Source organism: Canis aureus, chromosome 1 (assembly GCF_053574225.1).
Source record: "Canis aureus isolate CA01 chromosome 1, VMU_Caureus_v.1.0, whole genome shotgun sequence".
NCBI lineage: Eukaryota > Metazoa > Chordata > Mammalia > Carnivora > Canidae > Canis > Canis aureus.
Window position 1 is genome coordinate 19,875,516 of NC_135611.1, and position 9,020 is coordinate 19,884,535.

At 42.4% G+C, this 9,020-nt stretch overlaps 1 long non-coding RNA gene across 1 annotated transcript in view; it reads left to right on the plus strand.

Annotated features, from left to right (window-relative positions):
* Positions 1-7,158, plus strand: part of LOC144280967 (uncharacterized) — a 41,572-nt gene extending 34,414 nt beyond the window's left edge. Inside the window, exon 3 of the long non-coding RNA XR_013349437.1 lies at positions 6,942-7,158. This is a non-coding gene — a long non-coding RNA (uncharacterized LOC144280967). The remainder of the gene's footprint in view (positions 1-6,941) is intronic.
* The last annotated feature ends 1,862 nt before the right edge of the window (positions 7,159-9,020 follow it).

The window sequence follows — 9,020 nt, forward strand, 5'->3', positions numbered from 1 at the left end:
CAAAGCCATGCATTCTACAACTTTTCTTTTTTTAAATATTATTTATTTATTTATTCATGAGAGATGAGAGATGAGAGATGAGAGAGAGAGAGAGAGAGAGAGAGAGAGACAGGCAGAGAGAGAAGCAGGCTGCATGCAGGGAGCCTGATGTAGGACTCGATCCCATAACTCCAGGATCCCGCTCTGGGCCAAAGGCAGGTGCTCAACCGCTGAGTCACCCAGGTGTCCTGAACTTTTCTGAGAAGGTTTATTTTGTACTCATCACACACTGCCTGGTTTGTTGTTTAATATTTGATGAATCCATGTTTTACTTGCCTCCCCCTTTCCCCACCCCCCACCTAGATTTTGAGTTCTTTGCTACTGGGGACTTAAACTTGCTTGTTTAAATCTAGAACGGTGTGATGTAGGTAACAGATACTCAGTAAATATTTATTCGTTGACACATCCACATGTGAAAAAGTGATGGGTCTTAGTTTGGTTTTCCCCCAAGTAGCTCCTGAGACAACAATTCAGGTACAAGTTTTTTCTCAGGGAGGTGATCGCCGGAAGCCCAGACAGAGTGGGCGATTGAGACAGGGTGAGGAAAGGCAATAAAAGTTACATTAATGATGGGATCACAGCTGTGGCCCACTGAGGCCTAAGACTACTGGGGACTCTGGCAGACTGTAGTGCACACATCAGGGTTGTATCACTGTGGTGGGATGAATCTGGATTAATTTCTACCAACTTGATTGAGGATTGGTCCTGGGGTGTTAACACCTCTGTAACTCCCGGCCTGTAAGACAGAATGGATGGAAAACCTTTTAGGCAGAGAGGCTCAGGAGGCTATCAGAATGCACCAGGCCACACTCTGGGAATGTTGGCAGAGTGTTAGTGACGACCTGTCACATTATCTAAGAACAGCATTATTTAACTGGCCTCCCCCATTCCCAGCAGTTGAATGATATGTACTCATTCGGCCTTGTACCAATAAATGAACAGGGTTCTTTTGTTTTGTTTTGTTGTTGTTTTGTGCCCAGGCTAACAATTGACTTAGGCTTTTCTGGCTTTTAGGAACCCTTTACTGCATTTCTCCCTCCTACCTCAATGAAAAATTATCCTATCAGCAATATCACGATGTGATTTCTTTATCAAAAGATCCTTAAGAATTATTTCAGAAAGAACTGATTCTTCAGTAAGTATCTTTTTTCGTGTAGGTCATTTATATTTCATTATTGTCATGTTATGGTCTCTCTGCCTATGAAAAGGCCTGTAGTAAAACCAACTTTGCCTTAGCCCATGTTTCATTTGTTATTTTATTTACTGTTCTGAAGAAGATCATAGTTGGTTAAGGTGCTTGATAAATGAACACATGGAGATATAAGCAAACATATGCATGGGACCCTGCCCAACTCTTCAGCTGGCCCGAATGCCTCATGCTAACAGCAGGAGATGACAGTTTCCATCAGCGATGTCATAACCACCCTCAGCATAACTAGCTCCTAGGGGAAGTCTGCTTGATTTTTAATACTGGTTGTGCTTCTCCCAGTGGCCAAGCCCCAGAGCTTCATGTTTTATCACCTCCTCCCATAGTGACCAGAGCTGATTCGCTTGTTTCATGCTGCCTTGACCGGTGCTTTGAGTAGGAATTCACCTCTCCTAGCTCTGCAAACATTTTGTGGCAGTTCTCTTATGCCTCTTGGCACTTATGAATTTGTCCTTCTTAGACTTAAAAATTCCTGGAGGCCCCAGCCTGTGTGTCACTCTTCACCTTTCCTTTTCCCAGAGCACTCAGTACCGTGCCTGCCATATATAGGCATGAACTGACCTGGAATATGGACAAAGAAAATCTTCTCTTGTCTCTTTTCTTTATTGACTACAGAATTGGAAGGCAGAGTGCCCGGATGTCTTCGTGGGCTTTCAGGAGTATCACAGCACCTCTACACCAGACACAAGTCATTTTCACTATTCAAGGGCATCAATGTTTAAAGAAGCTTTTTGCAAAAAGAAGTTTTTTAAAAAAAGTAACCAGAGAGGGGGTAGTACCGTAATTGCTACCCATTATATTAGTTTTAACAATAGGACATTGCCATTGTTAAGGTCACATGTGGTGTTTGTTATCTAATGGCTTAATACGAATTAGTAGATATAGGGGCATGATAAGAAATCGGACATGATAGTTGTGATATGGAAAGAGGAAAGCAAAGAATACTATTGAAAGGGGTTTTTAGGTAGGGGCATCAGGCAATGATGTTAATTGGAGGAAGGGGAGTAACAATGATGAGGGGTACATTACCAACTGAGTCCCCCTGAGCCCTATAAAGTTGCCCGATGCCACTTCTATCACAACAGACCAGTGCCTCCAAAAGTTTGCTACATTATATTATGTGAGGTCGGCCCTTCTTTCTTTCTATGTTTGTTTCTTAGTATGCATACCTCAGGAGCGTGAAGCCATGGAGAGTGGTTCTTCTCAAACAGAGACCGTATCTATAAGCCCTTACTCATCACAGATAATTTTTGGCCCAAACTAAATGCTTTTCACCCATGAATTTTTGCTAGTTGGCATCATAAGCCAAAACCAAAATCAGATTAACAATACCCGCTCCTACACTCTCTATTCACACATGGGAATACCTTGAGTCATCGTCAAGATAAAAGGTCCCAAACTCTGCGGTCAATTTTTAAAAATGAGAAGTGTAGCCAGAGCCACAGGCTCAACTGGTCCAGTGAGTCAAAATCCAACTGGCTGAGGCTTTAACTTTCTATCATATTAATGTACAATAATGCCTGGAGATCTTGCTATAACCCATACTCCGTGTGGCTCTTAGATATTCGAGGGCACGTTAAAATGAGATCCTGCTGAGCAAAAGAAGAGGTGTCAGCATTTATGTTAGGAACCAATAAAGGGTGCATCCACTTAATGAGGTGGGACGGGAAGAGGAAGATGTGGGAATTATACGTTTTAAACAGGGCAAGGAAGAAATAGCCCTTTTTTTGTATCCTAGGAAGGTGTAACCCCCCAAGATGGAATCTATAAATCAAGATATTTTAATGTTTCCTCTGGAAACTTGCTCTTTCAGAAGACCATCAAGGAATTTTCATGAACTTGTCTATTCTCCCTCACACCTACATTGACAAGTGAAACTTTCCTATTCTATCATAAGCAAGACACAGAAAATGGAGGTGTTAAGGGCCATCTGGTAATTCAGTAACACATATATTGATGTATGTGTGTTACACTTAAAGGCACAGTATAGTAGATCAGCAAAAGACGACGACTTCTAGATTCAGCTCTGACACTAACGAGGCGATGAGAACCTGGATAAATTCCTTAACTTTTGGAGTTTGGATTTCTCACCTGTAAAATAACTGCATTGGACTTGACGATCTCTATTGGAAGGGCTATCCAGTTGCGCTGTTCCGTGACTCTGGATTAAGTTACTGGTGCTGGACATAGATTTCTTTTCATCTTCAGAAAGTATCATTGTTTAATCTATCTATGGTCACCTTGTGAATAAAGGCAAACATTTACAAGGAAACTATTAACCGAGAAATAATCAAATATTTATTCTCTTTGGCTTCCTGTGTTCCTTATTTTCCCCTCCACTGCTATTCAAAACACGTGGAAGTGAATCAGTTAGGATGTAGGAGTCCTCATACCTTAAAGCCACCTGTATTTTATTTTATGAGAAGAAGGAAGGGACGATAAGGGGAAAATACATAGACATGGCATAAAAGAACAAAAAGACCAGATTGTTGTGCTGCGGGAAGGGAGCCATGGTTCTTGGAGCTTCAATAAAGACTTTCGGAGGAAAATGTCCCTAAAGGAAGCTTCTTCCCCTTAGAATACCTAGATTAGTGTTAATTTTTTCCCGTTGTCTTCGTATTCCTTCTCTACATTATATCAGAATTGATTCAGAGAAAGGACTGCACCCAGGGTACAAAATAAACATCTCCAGGAGAGGTGGGGAGGACGGGCAGAGGCAGGAAGGAGATGAAGGAAAATCAATTGCTCGGTGCTGACAACTTCTTCTTGTAATAACAGAACTCTGTCACATTGCATTAGCGGCACTTTGCAATTGTATGTGTTTTTGCTAACAGGCTGTAAAAGTGTAATCATATGAGCACTGAATACATTGTATTAGTGGGAATGATTCAAGGGGATGTGCGCTTTATTACACCAGTATGGTGCATAATGTGTTGCTTACTGAAGTGAGACTTATCATTTTAGTAAAAGAATATTTATTATTTATATGTTTGTTTGTTGTGGCATTGGTGCCTTCCAGGGAAAGCTGCACATTTCTGTTGGGGGAAGATTTTCTCCCACTCATCTTCCTCTCCCCACTTTGTATATCCGAGCAGCGTGACCCTGAAATTGGGATGAAAAAAATCACTTGGAGTACCAAATTCCCCACCACCGGAGAAAGCAATGGCTCTGCTTGGGTTTCCAAACAGCATTTGTAAAGCTAATGGGATTGTTGCTGTGAAGCATCTATTGCAAGGAAAGTTGAAGGAACAAAAGGGGAGGAATTGCACATGTGTGTGAGAGTGACTGTGGGTTGGAGAGATACACCCCAAAGGATGTGCTGAGAAAGGCGCAGCTAGAATTAGAGACAGTGTGGAAAGGGGCATGCAAGATCCTTGAGGATGGATTTCTTGGCTTTAGGAAAGTTTGTAGGAATTTAACTATTTCTACCCAGTGCTGGAATGCATTTGGGACCTTACTAGATAGAGCCTTTTTTGACTATTTAGTTCTGAGCTCTTGGAACACTGATTGTCCTATGGCTCATTGGACATTGACTATACAATGGTGTGTGTGTGTGTGTGTGTGTGTGTGTGTGTGCACACGCTCAGGCATGCCTCCTCAGTGACATTGTTGGTCCTGAGCACAGACAGAGATTGTGCCTTAGACAGCCCCTCCCCTGCTAACACAGCACAGTTGTCCTGGGGTGCTCAACGAGCAGCTCTTCCTTGGCTGACCTCATCCCAAATTGACATCTGGATCTGTGTCTCTATTTGTTTGCTATGGCTGCCGTAACAAAGTACCACAAATTTGGTGATTTAAACAACAGAAATCTATTGTCTCCTGGTTCTGGAGGCTAGCAATCTGTTCATTGGCCATGCTGGTTCCTTCTGAGGACTGCCCCATGCCCTTTCCCTAGCTTCTGTGGTTTGTTGGCGATCTTTGGTGCTCTTAAGTTTTTAGGAGTATCACCCTATTCTCTACATTCATCTTCACGTGACATCCTCCCTTTGTATGTGTCTGCAAATTTCCCCTTTTTATAACAACACCAGTCATGCTGGGTTAGGAGCCCACCCTGCTCAGGTACGACTTCACAGCAAATACCAGCTAACTACATTTTCAAATAAGGCACATTCTAAGGTACTGGAGGTTAGGACTAAGACATATGGATATTGAGGAGGACACAGCTGAACTCATAACAGACCCCGCCCCTGAGAATTGTCTATACTGCACAATTTGGGATTGGTATGAATTCCCTCTAAAGCTGACGATGTCCATCAACTGAAAACTGCCTCTGCAGTTAGGAGTACCAGGCAACACTACCACTCACCATGTGGCGAGTGTGGTTCCACGCGCTTTAAATGCATTAATTTATTTAATACTAACAACATCATTATGAGGTAGGTGCTATTACTATCCTCATTTTACAGATGAGGAAATTGAGGCACAGAGGGATTAAGCAAATGGTCCCAAACGACACAACAGTTTCAGGTTTCAAACCTACACAGCTTGGCTCATAAATAGCTGCACTTAACCATGGATTTTTATAGCGTCTCTTAATGAGACAGAGCTTGGATGGCTTCTTATGTAACTGTTTCCTCTCCTTATATAATATTTATATTTATTTTTTTCTGACTAGGGCTTTTTAATACAACAAAACAATGTAATAAAGGACTTTTAGACTTTAAGTCAAATGATGCAAATGAGATGCATATTTTCTTTCTCTAGCCTTGAAATGGATCTCTCACTGAAGACTCCCTAGGAAGCTGCTCTGGGACGTGGGCATGCATGGTTCAGTGGCAGGGGAAGTGAAGTTGGGTGTGGCTAGGGTAGGATGGTGTTGGCTAGAACTCCAAATTACAGTTCCTCATAGTAATGTGCTGATTTTGAGCTATATTTGGGCTTGCATCCATTGAAATGAGTCTGGTCTGGTGGACAAAGAATGTCAGCAGGTAACTTCAGGCTGGGGAGGCATTTGGAGGCAGGGTAATAAGTGGATCTTGGTTCCTGTGGTTAATGAATTAAGGCAGGAGTCCTTCTAGTGGTAGACGCTATGGACTTAGGGGTCTAGCTCCTAGGGGCAGAGGCCTGGCGAGGATGGCCGAGGGGAATTAACATGTATCGAGCACCTATTGGACCTTCAAAAAAAAAAAACAAACAAACAAACAGTGAGAATTTATTATTATTTCCATTTCAAAGCTCAGGCTTAGTTGTCACCCAACCTTTCTTTGTACTCACAGCTAGCAAAGGAAGGACCTGGAATTTAAACCCAACTCTGTCCAATCCAAAAGCGTGGACTCGTCCACTGCATTACTTTATCCAACAGGTTTACACAGGGGGAGGTAAGTGGAGCTGAGGATGTAGGCTGCAGGTCCTCAGCGTCTATCAATGAGTGGGGATGGGGGGAAGAAAGGAGCTGATACCGTTCGTGCAGATGGAACTTTCATGTGCACACTTGCTAATGCATTGACCACTTAGGTGTGTTGGCCAGCTAACTGAAATGATGGACATAAGTGGGGTCTAAGTGAGGATCAAGTCAGAATTGTCCTAAAAGGAGGGTGCCTTTCTAAACTTGAAGTCTATTTAAAAGCTTCCACATTGACCTCTATTTTTATTTAATAGTTTTATTTCTGGTTGATACTAATAAACTCATCCTGGAAATAAATAGCAGATCAAGTCCACAAAAAGTCACCCTGGTTTTCTCCTTATGTGTTTCCAGCACATGCTTCATTTCCGCAGGAATCCAGATGTGGGACTCTTATGGTCTGATTGCCGAGCAGGGGGATCAGGAGCATGGATCGTGTGTCCTGCAGAAAGACAATGCCGGCATTCAAAAATGTTCACCACGGAAATATTTTTGATGATGTTGACCGTGAGCACTTCATCGGGCTCCTCTGCTGACTTTTCAGTGCATTAATCCCGAGTTCTTCAGGCCCCATGGGGTGTTATCGTTTGCTTTTTTAAAAAATTAAAAATGGATTATACCTTGCCTTGATTTATGCTTTTTGTGTGGCTTCATAATCAATTATACTGAACTCCATTTGTGTGGCAGCACCATGTGCGGTATAAAGTCACTCTTGGTTCAGTGATGCTTCTACCACCATTCTTGCTAATCAAGCAGTAGGTACGTATTGTATACCTACCTATTCTGTGATAGGTTCTGTGGGTGAAGCAGAAGCACAGTAACCAAGGTCCTAACCTCACGTCTTATATTCTTACCAGGAGTAAAAAGTCATTGATATATGTGAAAGTGGAATACCAGTGGGAGAAGTGAGCAATAGTTCCACGGAATAGTTCTAGAGAGGTTGACAAAGTAGTAATGAATGGTGCAAACATCTGCGCTAGGAACTCAGAGAAGGGGGTCTTATGGTGAGTGGTGCTGTCCTGGGAAGACACCAGCCGGCAGGTGGAGTAGAGAAAGACTGTATTCCTCACGTTCAAATGTCCCCCTGGAGCATTTTGACCTGAGGTTAGTATGGAGAAACACGTTAGGACAGTTGTTTTTACTATCCCTTCAGCTTTTTATGAATTTTTTTCCAGCAATAAAATCCTCCAGAGAGGTTGCATGGGTTATTAGTCCATCTTTACAGGGGTTCTTTTTGGGCCTGGTGGTGCATCCAGGGAAGAGCGTACAGTAGCTCTTAGGTCTCTGCTCCGAGTTCTGTCCTCCGCCAGCCCGTGTGAGTGTGGCGTTCCTCTATCCACCCAGAATGGGGCTCTCAGCAGAGCAGAAGTGGAAGAGATACTGTGGGAGTGGGTGGGTCTGACAAGGACAGCTCTGAGTGACAGCCTCACAGAATGTCTAGAAATAATCTAATTTGGGGATGAGCCTATTTTAATGCTAATAATTATGTTTCTCAATAATAGGAACAATGGTATTTTAATTCCAATTCAGTTATCCGATGTAAGTAGCATCGATGCCCTTTATCAAAACAAATCTCCAATGCGAAATGTCTAATAAGAAGTGACAGGTGGTTGTACTCTGTGAGCCTCACCATCTTTTGCTGGTACTTGCTGTGCCAGGTTAAATAAACCACCCTTCAGTGTGGGAAGCTCCTGAGGTGGCCCTCGAGGGCACTGAAGGTAGTGAGTATCCTAGGACCAGACAAATGGTGACGTCTTTGGCAAAAAGACAAAGCTACTAGAGACAGCTGATTGATTGCTGGCTGTGACTTGAGGCTCTTGACTGTCGTTTCCTAATTATCAAGGCTGGAAAACTCAGGTGAGTAAAGAGCAATAGTGCCTTGTGTAGGTTTAGTCCTAGTTATTCTTAATTCTCAGTCATTTTTTTTCTAAGTGATAGGATTAGGCAGGGAGGTAAGAATGGATAGATAGATCATTTCAATTCCCTTATTGCTACTGGGAAAAAAGTAGTTCAAAAGAAATATCTACCAACAATTGACTAATAAAGTCAATATTTACCAACTATTGACTAATAAAGTAAAGACGTTTTTAAAGAAAGAATGTCTTATTATGGGAGAATGTCTCTTGAAAAAAATTATGTTTTTTTTTTTTTTTCTGGATAAAAGGCTGTTGAATAGTTCTCTTGGTAGTGAGAAAGACGTGTACTGCTGCTTTACTCTGTGCGTAACCATCGATCCCACATTTCCTTGACCCTTTTTGGACACAGAATCCCCAGAGCTGGCTCTCCTCACGTCTTCCTTGGAAGTATGCAGCCTTAATTGGGATTAATGGGAGAAAAAAAAAGACATGAGGAAACTCAGGAAAGCCTTCAATATGTGTGTCCCATGTGGGCTTGCTTGGCATCTTGGAAGCCTGGTTGGAAATGGCCCTTGGT